The 11,609-nt window shown below is 45.0% G+C and overlaps 1 non-coding gene across 1 annotated transcript; it reads right to left on the bottom strand.

Annotated features, from left to right (window-relative positions):
* Positions 1-460: 460 nt before the first annotated feature.
* LOC129401396 (U6 spliceosomal RNA) lies at positions 461-567 on the bottom strand. The gene has a single exon (XR_008628314.1). It is a non-coding gene; the product is annotated as a U6 spliceosomal RNA (small nuclear RNA).
* Positions 568-11,609: the final 11,042 nt, after the last annotated feature.

The following is an 11,609-nucleotide window of genomic DNA, read 5'->3' as shown; positions in this document are numbered from 1 at the left end:
TGAGGTTATCAAAGGACAGAGAACAGCCTAGAAACAGTGGTGGAAGGATATTGGCTCTTTAGTGGTGGTTATTGGTGTTATTGGGTGCTAACATTGTATCACTAAAAATATAAAAATTCTCACAGAACAATAACATCAAAAAATTAAAAATATATTTTTTGGTTTTGTTTTTGGGCCACACATGGTGATGCTCAGGAATTGCACCTGGCTCTGCACTCAATAATTACTCCTGGTGGTACTCGGAGGGCCATATGGAATGCCAGGATCAGAGGAACTTGGGTTGGCTGCATGTAAAGCAAGTGCCTTACCCACTGTACTATCACCCCAAATTAAAATATTTTAAAATAACTTTTTAGTTAAAAGTACTGTGATTTACAAAATTAGTAATACATGCATTTTAGGCATATTTCAACACCAATCCCACCACCAGTGTCAACTTCCCTCCACTAGTGCTCCCATTAAACATCTGAAATGCTCCAGAAATTTGCATGTTGTCCTTGTGCAGGCGCCATGCTAATTTTCTTTCTATGGTTCCAATTTTATTACATGTGCTGCCGAAGTGAGCATGAATTAAAAATATTTTTTTTAATTCAAGAGATTGGAGAGATAGTACAGGGGTTGAGTAACTGCCTTGCATGCAACTGACCTCAGTTTAATCCCCAACAATTTATGTGTTCCTTAGCACTTTATATGGTCTTTTTACCCAACCTGGCAGGGTCCCTGAGCACAGAGCCAGGAATAAGCCCTACTTGGTTGGGATCTAAAAACCAAAATAAATAAATATACAAAATCAATAAATACTGCTCACTTCTTACTGGAAAATAGTATCATTAACATGAAAACTATTTGGAAGGGTGGGGGCGGAGCAACAGAACAGCAAATAGGGTATTTGTGCTGCATGTGTTGCAAGATAAGACATATGGTCTCTTGAGCCTACCAGGAGGGATCCCTGAACACAGAGCCAGGACTAAGCCCTAAGGACCACCAGGTCGGACTCAAAACCATACCAAAAAAAACCTCTTTTTTCCCCCTACTCTAGGTAACAATTCAATGACTAATTTGTACTTCATTCCATAATGCTGTATTTCATTACTTTCCATGAAAATGTTCTCCTATCAGTTTAAACCTCCAACTAATAATATGCTTTACTGAAGGCCTAATATATATAGTATATATATATATATATATATATATATATATATTGCCGGATATGGCTCCCACCTTCACCCACATATATATATATATATATATACTTTAGTCTTTTGGCAGGAATGGGTGAAGGTGGGAGCCATATCCGGCAATGCTCAGGGGTAACTCCTGGCTCTAAACTTGGGAATTACTCCTGGTGGCACTCAGGGAACCATAGTTGGCTGCATAAAATACAAATGCTATATCTGCTGTACTATCAATCCAGCCTTACTTTTTATTCTTTATAGAAAAAAAAATACAAGGATTATTTCAGTTCAGTAGAATGAGGAGAAGCAGCCCAGCATAGAAATAGCCCACTCGGCGTCTCACCAGAACAGAGCTGTGTCCATCTGAGTGGGTAGTTGTGAGTCACCTCACCCCAACCCATTACAGGAAAGACACTGTTACTGTCTCACTTTATGAGAAGAAAGAGGCCCAGAGATGAGATAAGTTCACAGAGAGCAAACCTGACATGAAATCCAGGGGTCCACAATTCTCCTCCGATCCACACCCATTTTAGGGACAATTTTCCAGATTTGTTAATAAACAACTACCATCTGCCTACCTTCTGGTGAGTTATCAGTGAGCAGGGAAATGATCTGAAGTTAGACTGAGATAAGATAGAGCTTCTCAGGGCCGGACAGATAGTACAACAGGTAAGGAGTTTGCTTTGAAAGAGGCCAAACTGGGTTTGATCCCTGGCACCCTATATGGTTCCCTGAGCACTCCCAGGAGAGTGATTCCTGAGCGCAGATAAATGAGCAATCCCTGAGCACTGCCAGGTATGGCCTACAATACCAAATATATATGGTTTGTAGGCCATACCTGGCATATATATCCCTCTCTCTATATATATGTACATATATATAGAGAGAGAGAGATTCTCAACAGACTCAGTAAATGAAATAGGCAGAATTGCCTTGGTTTTAGTCCTTAGGATGTATAGGCATCATGCAAATTAGAGAGGAATGGTATATTTTCTTCCCGCTGTGAGGGATGTATAAACTACCTCTTTCCTTCACAGGTAAAGGAACTAAAGTTTGAACAGGTTGACTTACCAGGTGGCAGAATCCTGTAGGACACAGGAATTGTGGCCCAGACCCATCAAGACCACACCATCATGACCACATCAATCACTAGAGCCTGGACAGAAATGGGCTAATGAGCATGTGCCAGTGCCAGCTGCCCTCTCCACACATGGCTTCCCTTGTTTCCTCTCTCTCTCTCTCTCTCTCTCTCTCTCTCTCTCTCTCTCTCTCTCTCTCTCTCTCTCTCTCTCTCTCTCTCTCTCTCTCTCTCTCTCTCTCTCTCTCTCTCTCACACACACACACACACTCACTTTTTCCTTCTTTCCTTCCTCCCTCCCTCCCTCCCTCCCTCCCTTCCTTCCTTGCTTCCTTCCTTCCTTCCTTCCTTTTCTTTTGTTTTTGAGCCACACCTGGCTCTGCTTCAGGGATCACTCCTGGTGGGGCTTGGTGACTATCGGGCTACTAGGGAATCGAACAGTAGCTTCCCGACTGAGCTATCTATTAGGTCCTTTTCCCTCTCACTATCTGTTGCTAAAAGACAAGAGACATGGCTCAGTGGTAGAGCACTCTCATTTGAGGTCCTTGGTTTGATCCCTGCACCACATGAAATTTTAAAAACATCAGGTACACAGGTGATGGGTATGGCATAGGTATTATATACACAAGAAACCATCATTAATAATATGGTAAATCGCAGAATCTCAATAACATTTGTAAAAAATAATTCTAAAATAGCTTACCAGTGGGTTTAAGTGTGACGTCTTATTTCTCGGCGGAAGTCTTCACGCTGAGACAGGAAACCCCATGAGGCTCATGGAAGTTACACACTCTGCTTCTTCTTCCATGATTTTTCTCCCTTAATTCTAAAGAACCTGAGACTGTGCAAATGTTATTTTGTTTTCTGGTCACTTTTATTTTTTTTTTGTCACACCCAGTGGTGCTCAGGGATCACCCCTGGTAAGGCTCAGGAAACCATATGAGGTGCTGGGAATCGACCCCAGTGGGCTGCATGCAAGGTAAGTATCCAACATTCTGTACTATCTTTCCAGCCCGTTAGTTTTTTTTTTGTTGTTGCTGTTTGTTTTTGAGTCATGCCCAGCAGTGCGTGGGAGGCATGCAGTGCTGGAGACTGTATGTGCACATGCACAAACAAGCATCTCAGACAGCCGGGCTGCCTGGCACAAAGAGCTGACGCTTGGTGCATGTGGACCCTGGACATCTGACTTCATGCCATACCCTTTCAGACAGCTAAGCACCTGTGCTACTCCTCCAGACCCCCAAACCGGACTTTTTCCCTTTTTTTAATACATTGTTAGGGATTGAGCCCAGGGCCTCACATATACAAGGCAAGTATTCTACTATCTAACTATATTCATGGCTTATCTCACTGGTCTTTTAGGTGCGGGGGCGGAGGGGACAGGGGAGGTGCTGGGGCCATCCAGCAATCTTAGGGACAACTCCTGACTCTGCTCAGGGATCACTCCTGGCAGTCACTCAGGAAAACATATATGATGCTGGGGACCAAAATAGGGTCAAGGCCAAAGCAGCTGCATGCAAGGCAAATGTCCTATCATCTCTTTAGCCCTTATTTTTTTAGTGAATTACATTTATATCATGCATTAAGTCATTTGTCATGAGGCAGACAAGTTCCATTTGTGACACCGTCAGATCAGGGATGACATGTCACTTTCACAATTAAAGCCCTATTACTGTTCCTGTGAGGGGTGGTCCTATGACTCCAGGAAACAAACTAAAACTCACACATCAATACCCCCAGACTCATACATCGGTATCTCTGGACTCAAGAACCTTTGTGATTAATCCCTCAAACTTCTGATAGATTCTGACAGACTGGGATTTTAGTTTTGGGTCCATATATATTTTTTTTAATTGCTTGGAGAAAGTCTGACTTTATTCTTCTCCCCTCCATGGCATCCGTGGGGTCTTTCCCAGTGGACAGGATTCAGTTCCTCCCTTTCCCATATTCTAGATTTGTGACCTTAGACAAGACATTTGTGTTTGTTTGTATCTGGGGGGGGGGGGGGAGATTCTCCCAAGCAGAGGTACTCAGCCAATAGGACAGTAGTCAGTGCCAAGGATGCAATGCTACTGCTGCAGTGTGGACTTGCAGTGCTGGGGACCTTCAGGGACACCACCAGAAGTACTTGGGAATCCATGCAATCCATGCAGTGCCGGGGATGGCTTGAACAACTGCTAGGCATGAGCCTTACCCCTGGTACCATGTCTTCACTCAAGATATTTGGCTTTTGCTCTCTCCACTTACTCTGGAGATAACAATTTATCTCTTGTTTGAAGGAATCCTGCTAAGGCATCTAAGTCAGACTTGCCCTGCTGGTGTACCTGTGACTGCAGCATGCATGCACCCACGTACAGTCCATGAGACATCCGTATTGCCAGATATGAATTCATTCTATAAATGAATGATTAGCCTGATGAGGAAATGCTACAAAGAGCTGGTGAGAGACTCCAAGATCCCTCTCTTTTTCTTCTTTTAAACCACACCCACCAATGCTTACTTCTGGCTCTTCATTCAGAAATCACTCTTAGAGGGATCTGGGGAGGCTGTATGTGGTGCTGGTGAACCAACCTGGGTCGACTGCATGTAAGGAAAGCATCCTATCCACTGTACTACTGCCCCCTCCTTATCCCTGCTGCTCCTTTTCTAGGATGCATTACAGACACCTTATAAATCTGGGTAAGAATGTGAAGAGCACCAGTCTGGAACAGAATGGGTCATGGTCTTGCCCTTTTCTGTCTCAGAACTAGAACCCATTTCTAGTTTCTCTAGTCCAAGCAGTGGGCTTGCTGCATTCAGGGCTACTCTACTGCTAGGGAGTTTAAGTACAGAGTTAGAGGTAATTGACTGAGCTCAGCAATCTCCCAAAGGCACCGCTGGGAACTGCCGATCCTGGGCTGCACAAATATCTGGATTTTAGTGCATGTGGTAGTGGCAAGGAAGCCTGAATGTTTTTCCTGCTAGAAGCTTAAGTGCCTTGTGCAGAAAGACCTCAGGCTTAGTTGATTAGTCCTTTTGGAAAGAGCAACTTGCTCTAACCCCTTCTGAAAACATCTGGGGTCTCTGTTTTTTGGATGGACCCAACTGATCCAAAATCCCGGCACAGTCCAGAGACCCCCTAATAGCTTCAGATTGAATTGGATAGGAATTGGCATGTCTGAAGTTGACTCTGTCTCAGAAATCTTGGGTATCCCTGAACAGACGTTATTTCCCTTGAATGAGAGCCATTAGGCTCTGCTTTTCTGCTGTGTGTGTGTGTGTGTGTGTGTGTGTGTGTGTGTGTGTTCCATCGTCTCTCAGTACTTCCAATTTGTGCAGTGGCTCACTCCTTCCTTCTTTCATCCAGCTTGTCCCAAGTTCATAACTTAAGAAAATACTTAATAGCCACAGTGTTCTCTCTTTCTGTCCCTAGAATCCAGATATTTCCTGCCACCTAGTGTATGAGGTGAAACTGTTGTTAGACTTCTCACCATTGGCCTCTTCCAGAGTCATGGACATAAACTTCTGCCGGTGAGACTTATCAAGGGGGGCATTGGGGGAGTGGGGGTATGGTTATGACAAGGATCAAAGTGCACCTTGTGGAAGCAAAGACAGGAGCATGGCTGGGCTGCAGGGAGGCACTGGGAAATTCCCCAGGTCTACAGGCCCCTCTGCTAGGGCTCGTCTCTGATGCTTTGGGAGTCCTACTTTATTCTCTGCTAACTTGCTTCACATATCAGCAGCTATGTCACTCTCATTGAGTCACACTCCTCAGTCCCTCATATGTGCTCAGGATGAAGTGCATCTTTCAGCATCAACTCTCTGGCCAGCTGGCAATCATCTCCCATTGGTCATGACTGCTCTCAGCTCATGCTCCCTGATTGATCGAGCTGATGATCAGAGTCACGTGGGAGAGGTTTTCTGGCCTGGGACTCTGCATCAATTCTGCAAGTGATTCTAATGATAAATTAGATTTGAGAGTCACTGCAGCACAGGACCCTGGTATCCATTAATCTTGCTACTAAGTCTAACAAGAGACTGCCTTTTAAGCTGTCTCCTATTGTGGAGGCTATTACTGGAGGGCTAGAGAGTGCAATTCATTTCAGTGCAAACAGAAGTGAGTGCCATGGGGAAATCCCTGCCCTCCGGGGTACTTTGTTGTAGAACCAGTCCAGTGGAAATCTGAGAAGCCAGCTCAGAAGTGGAGCTAATGCCACTATTCTTCAAGGTTTCTTGGTCTGAACTTTAAGACAGGATTTCAAAAACAGTTCTTAAAAGGTAAGATCTGGCACAGCGTTAGCCAAGTAGATGGTATAACTATTTTTGATCAACATGAGAATCAAGAACAAATTTAAAGGGCCCAAGGTAAGTATAGGTGATAAGACCTTGCACGAGGTCAACCATGGGTCAATCCCTGGTACACATATGACCCCCTAAGTATTGCTAGGTATGGCTCTTGGATATCACTGGGTGTGAATGCCCCCCCACCAACATACACACACACACACACACACACACACACTAATTAAAAGAAAACAACAACAAAATTAAAGGAGCTGAGGAGTAAGCTCAAAGGACCAGACTGCATGGTTTGCCTGTATGAACTCTGAGTTTGATCCCTAGAACACAATTCCAAGCACTGAGCAGGTGAAGCCCCTGATCACTACTAGGTATAGCCCCAAATCAAAACAAAAAAGAAACAGGAAAAAAAATTAAAATGTAGGTCTTCATACTGAGGAAAATAAAGCTCCATTGGAAATACCATCCTAGAGACTCAGGCTGTGCCTTATGTTTATGATGAAATATTACCATTTCTTTCTAAGGTCCGTCAGTCTGTTCTTCAAGACTTGACTTGAAAGCTGGAGAGGTAAGACAGTACAGGGTTTAACGCACTCCCCTTGCACGCAACCTCTCCTGTTCTTCTCCAGCACCACATATGGTCCCCTCAACAATAGCAGGAGCACAGAACCAGGGGTAATCCCTGCAGACTGCGATATATGGCCCCAAACCAAAACCAAAATAAAACTTGTTTGCACTGAAAGGAGGCCATTGTTGAGTCCCTAGTGCATTCATCTTCATTTCCGGTCCTACAAGAGCCTCTGCGTAACTTGACCATGTCCTGGATTGTGACTATTTTACTCCTACATCATCTTCACTTGAATGATTGTGAGCAGTTCATCAACTGGATCTACTCTTATGGGGATTCATGTTAACTGTCTACTGACTTGATGGTAGGGTGAGTCTGCTAACCTGTCCCCCAACCCCCCTTCCTCCCCTTTATTACCCTTTATCCCCGCAGCCAAAGTCACTCTGCTTTGATTAATAATCTCAGAGTCACTCCAGTTTCCAGGGTCACTCATCACCCATCATGGAAAAATCTGAGGAGCTTTAGAATTGAACTCCCCATTCAGTATTAGCACCATTTAGCACCATGATGAATTCTGAAGCTGTTTCATTTGTGTTTTATGCTGTGAGACTCCAACTCTATGTCATAATTCACTGGGGATCATTCACGTATTACCTCATTTAACTCCCACAACAAATGCAAAAGAAAGCTTTATAGGGTGCAATGGAGTTAGGGAAGTTAAGGAATCAGCCCATGCCACACCATCAGCAAGTGTCAGAACAAGAGACCCAGTCCTGACTCCAAAGTCTTCTGCTCTTCTACATCAGGCTGCATGTCAGTGCCTCTCAAAATCTCCTTTATGTAGTTAGTGCCCTTCCCCAGGGCAGGCCTTTCTCAATTAGAATGAACAATAAATGTTCGTCCAATTCAAATAACATAAATCAGATGGCATGTCTCTGGTATGAATGTAAAGCATATATGATCTCTTATCCATGAACAAATACAAAAAAGATTTTCTCCAAGTATTTGTCTACTTGAAAGCAGCCAAAAGAACATGTGCCAGACCCTTGCTGCCTCTCATCAACTCAGCATGACTGGGGAAAAGATTTCTCCATGACTGCCCCACCCCCTGCCTGCCCCCAAATCCCCCCCCACTCCCTCTGTTTCCATAAAAGTCACTCCTGACCTGGGCCAGGATGTGGCTCAACACAAGAACATGCCTCGCAAGTGGTCTGCCCTCGGTTGGATTCTTGCTGTTCCTGAACTCGAAGGAAGCCTTCCTCATCCCACTCTGTTGCAGGTTCACATGCTTGGGATATGTGCAAGGAATGTGGTAGGCCAGCCATGGCCCAGAGCTTGTGCAGCTGAGTCCCAAGTGACAAGAGCAGTTAGGGGAGGGCACAGTCTACCTAGACTTCCCAAATGCTTCTACGTATCTTACAGCTAAGGCCAAAAGACACTTTTCACTTGTTCTAAAACAGAGATGGAGTGGTGAAGGGAGTGGCAGAGTGGCTGCAGAGGCAGTTATTAGGGTCAGAGGATACTTTTCACTTGTTTGAGAGATCTGAGGGACTGGAGAGATAGTATAGGGATTAGAGCATTTGCTTTCCATGTGCCCAACCCTGGTACAGCCCCCGGCAGACCTGAGAGTTGATGATCTTCAAGCACTGTCAAGTTTGGCCCTAAAGCTACCCCCTAGACCCCCACCCCAATACCACTATCTGTGGCCCTGTAGGACCCTGAGCATTGCTAGGTGGCCAGACCTGCTGCTCTCTGGTATAGCAATAGATCTTTGGCCTTAGGATTGACAGTCTGGTTTGCTGAGCACTTCTAGAAACAGCCCCCAGACTATAAACCCTCCTTGGGAGCCTCCCACCCCCAATTTTTAAAACTAAACAAAGTTTTTAAATAATTTTTTTCTGTTTTTTTGGGGTCATACCCAGTCGTATTCAGGGCATACTCCTGGCTCTGTGCTCCTCGTAGGCTCAGGGAATCATATGGGATGCTGGGGATGGAACCTGGGTTAGCCACATGCAAGGCAAGTGCCCTACCCACTCATTTTGGCCCCCTAAAATTTATTCTTAAATGTATGACAGGTTCCAAAACATATTATTCTAGCTGCTTTTGGCAACAATGGTTAAGCAGGGAATCCAGATGTTTAACCAGGATTAGAATTAAGGCTCCCCATTGGCTTGGGCACTGGGACAACTTACTGTTATGCCAGAATTCTTAATTCCAGGTGTTCAGGGGGGTCATTCCCTGTGGCCTTGAAGAGACTTCTTCTGCTACTGTTTCTGTTCTGGCTTCACTGCCTTGTTTTCCTGATCTATCTCCTTGGCTGGCTTCTGGGGCTGCTGCTTGCTATCTCTGAGGGTGGATGTGACCCCTGTCACCCCTGACCAGGTCCTGTCACTGGAAGCAGAGACTGATTTCTTGTATTTGGTCATACCTGGTGGTGCTCAGGTGGGTTCTTCCTGGCTGTGCTCAGGAGTAACCACTTGGGAGTACTTGGGAGACCATAGGTGAAGCTAGAATTTGAACCAGGGTTAGTAGAATGCAAAGCAAGTGATTTATCTCCTGTATAATGGACTGTTTCTCTGGCCCCTACATGAAGGAATTTTTAAAGATACAACAGTCACAGGGTATATCAGAAATGGTTTGGCCCAATTAGAAGTATGGGGAATAGCAAGAAAATTTAAAAGGTACATCAGAATTAGGCACTTCCCACCCTTTCCCCACCTAAACATGGTTCAAAGGCTAGAAAGCTGTGAGGCTGCTGACAGACCCCATGGATTGCAAGAGGAAATGAAACTAGTCAGCCAGGAAGCAGTGGCTAGACCTTTGCTCTCTAATGAACATCAAACTAGTCCTGGGTCTTGCAGACACAACATGTGTCCTGCGCAAACTGGAGCCCTTCCACTGGGGAGCAGTAGAGGGAATTCAAAAAGGCTCTGAAAGCACCTCCTGAGGGCTTTCAGCTTCATCAGCCAACTTCTCCCAGGTAAGGGTTTTCTCACCAAGGTTCCTCGGAGAGCAGAGCCACCGCAAGCTTGGAATGGGGTGAACAGGAGGCTCCCTTACAGGACATTTAGCCTTCCAAAGATTGAGCATGTGCTGTGAGCAGGTGACAGGTATGGGCTGGAGTGAGCACCTTGGCAGAAATATTTTCTGAATTTACTACTTCTGAGGTAGGCTTGCATGCGTAAGTACATGCATGCATGGTGTGTGTACAGGGTATGGGTCCCTGGCAACAAGTTTCAGAAAGTTATCAAACCCAGATAGGATCTAAAGAAAAGAAGTTAGTTTGCCTCAGTCCAAAGGCCCCACAGCATGAAGGTTGGACCCCCTTTGAAGATGCAGGACTTGAAGCCTGTTAAGACTTGGACACTGTAAGCCCCGTGACAGAAAGCTGGGTCTCCCAGAAGAGAAGCTTCTGTAATAACACTCAAAGTCCTTCCCTTATTTACACCAAGAAGTCCAGGACAACGCAACTTGGGAGAAAAGTCCCCGCAGCCTTTTCTCTCTGGAGAAGCTCTTGATGGGGCTTCCTTTTCTCTCTCACCATACCCAGTGGTGCTCAGGGCTAATTTCTGGCAGGGCTCAGAGAAATATATGGGGTACCAGGAATTGAACAAGGGTCAGCCTCATGTAAAGCAACAGCCTTACCTGCTAAAATATCTCTATGACCCCTCTCTCTCCTCTTAAAACAATTTTTGTTTTGAAGGCCATACGCTGCAATATAAAGGGGTTACTCCTGGCTCTGCATTCATAAATCTTTCCTGGTGGTGCTCAGGGCCCACAAAGGATGCCAGGGATCAAACCCAGATGAGCAGCGTACAAGGCAAGCATCTTAGCCACTGTACAATCTCTTCAGTCCCTCTGTCCTCTTTTAATAAAACTTCTTCACTCTTTATCTCCTCCTGAATTCTTTCTGTGAGAGGATGCAATAAGCCTGGAAGAATGTTTGAAACCAAACTGAAATTTGACTATTTTTTTTAAAGCACCTTCCTCCTCTCCTCCCTCAACACTAATTGGCAGGACACACGGAAGTTGCTTGTGTAAGGAATGTGGTACTTAATGTGAGTTTTATGACTATGGGTTTATACACTAGCTTTTACCTGTCTTTCCTGCTTTTCCTGAATCATCAGTAAGTGATTGTTTGGCGTTCCCACATTTTTCTCCCTAGACACACAGAATGAACAAAAGCCATGGCTCCCCACAGTGTTCTTTACACAATTTCAGCAAGTCTGCAGAAGTGCGATGTAATCGCTTAAACACTCAGCAGAGCTGGTGACCGGGTTCAGCTGTCTGCACTGAGAACTGTTTCCTAACATTTGCCGAGTGTGTCTGCACTTTCATCGGCTCGGGACTGAGCAAGCACTAGACTGAGGGGGTGAGAATGCTAACGCAGGTGTTCCTGACATTATCAGATAAAGGCAGTTCAAAAGGCCTGGTGTTGGCTGCTTGCTGGATAAGCTTTTTGACAGTAATGAGGCAGGGGCAGGTTGATGTGTTTTGCACTTTCCCACAA

The sequence above is a fragment of the Sorex araneus genome, chromosome 1 (assembly GCF_027595985.1).
Source record: "Sorex araneus isolate mSorAra2 chromosome 1, mSorAra2.pri, whole genome shotgun sequence".
Taxonomy (NCBI): Eukaryota; Metazoa; Chordata; class Mammalia; order Eulipotyphla; family Soricidae; genus Sorex; species Sorex araneus.
The sequence above is the reverse complement of the archived record's forward strand: the minus strand, read 5'-3'. Positions and strand labels throughout refer to the sequence as shown.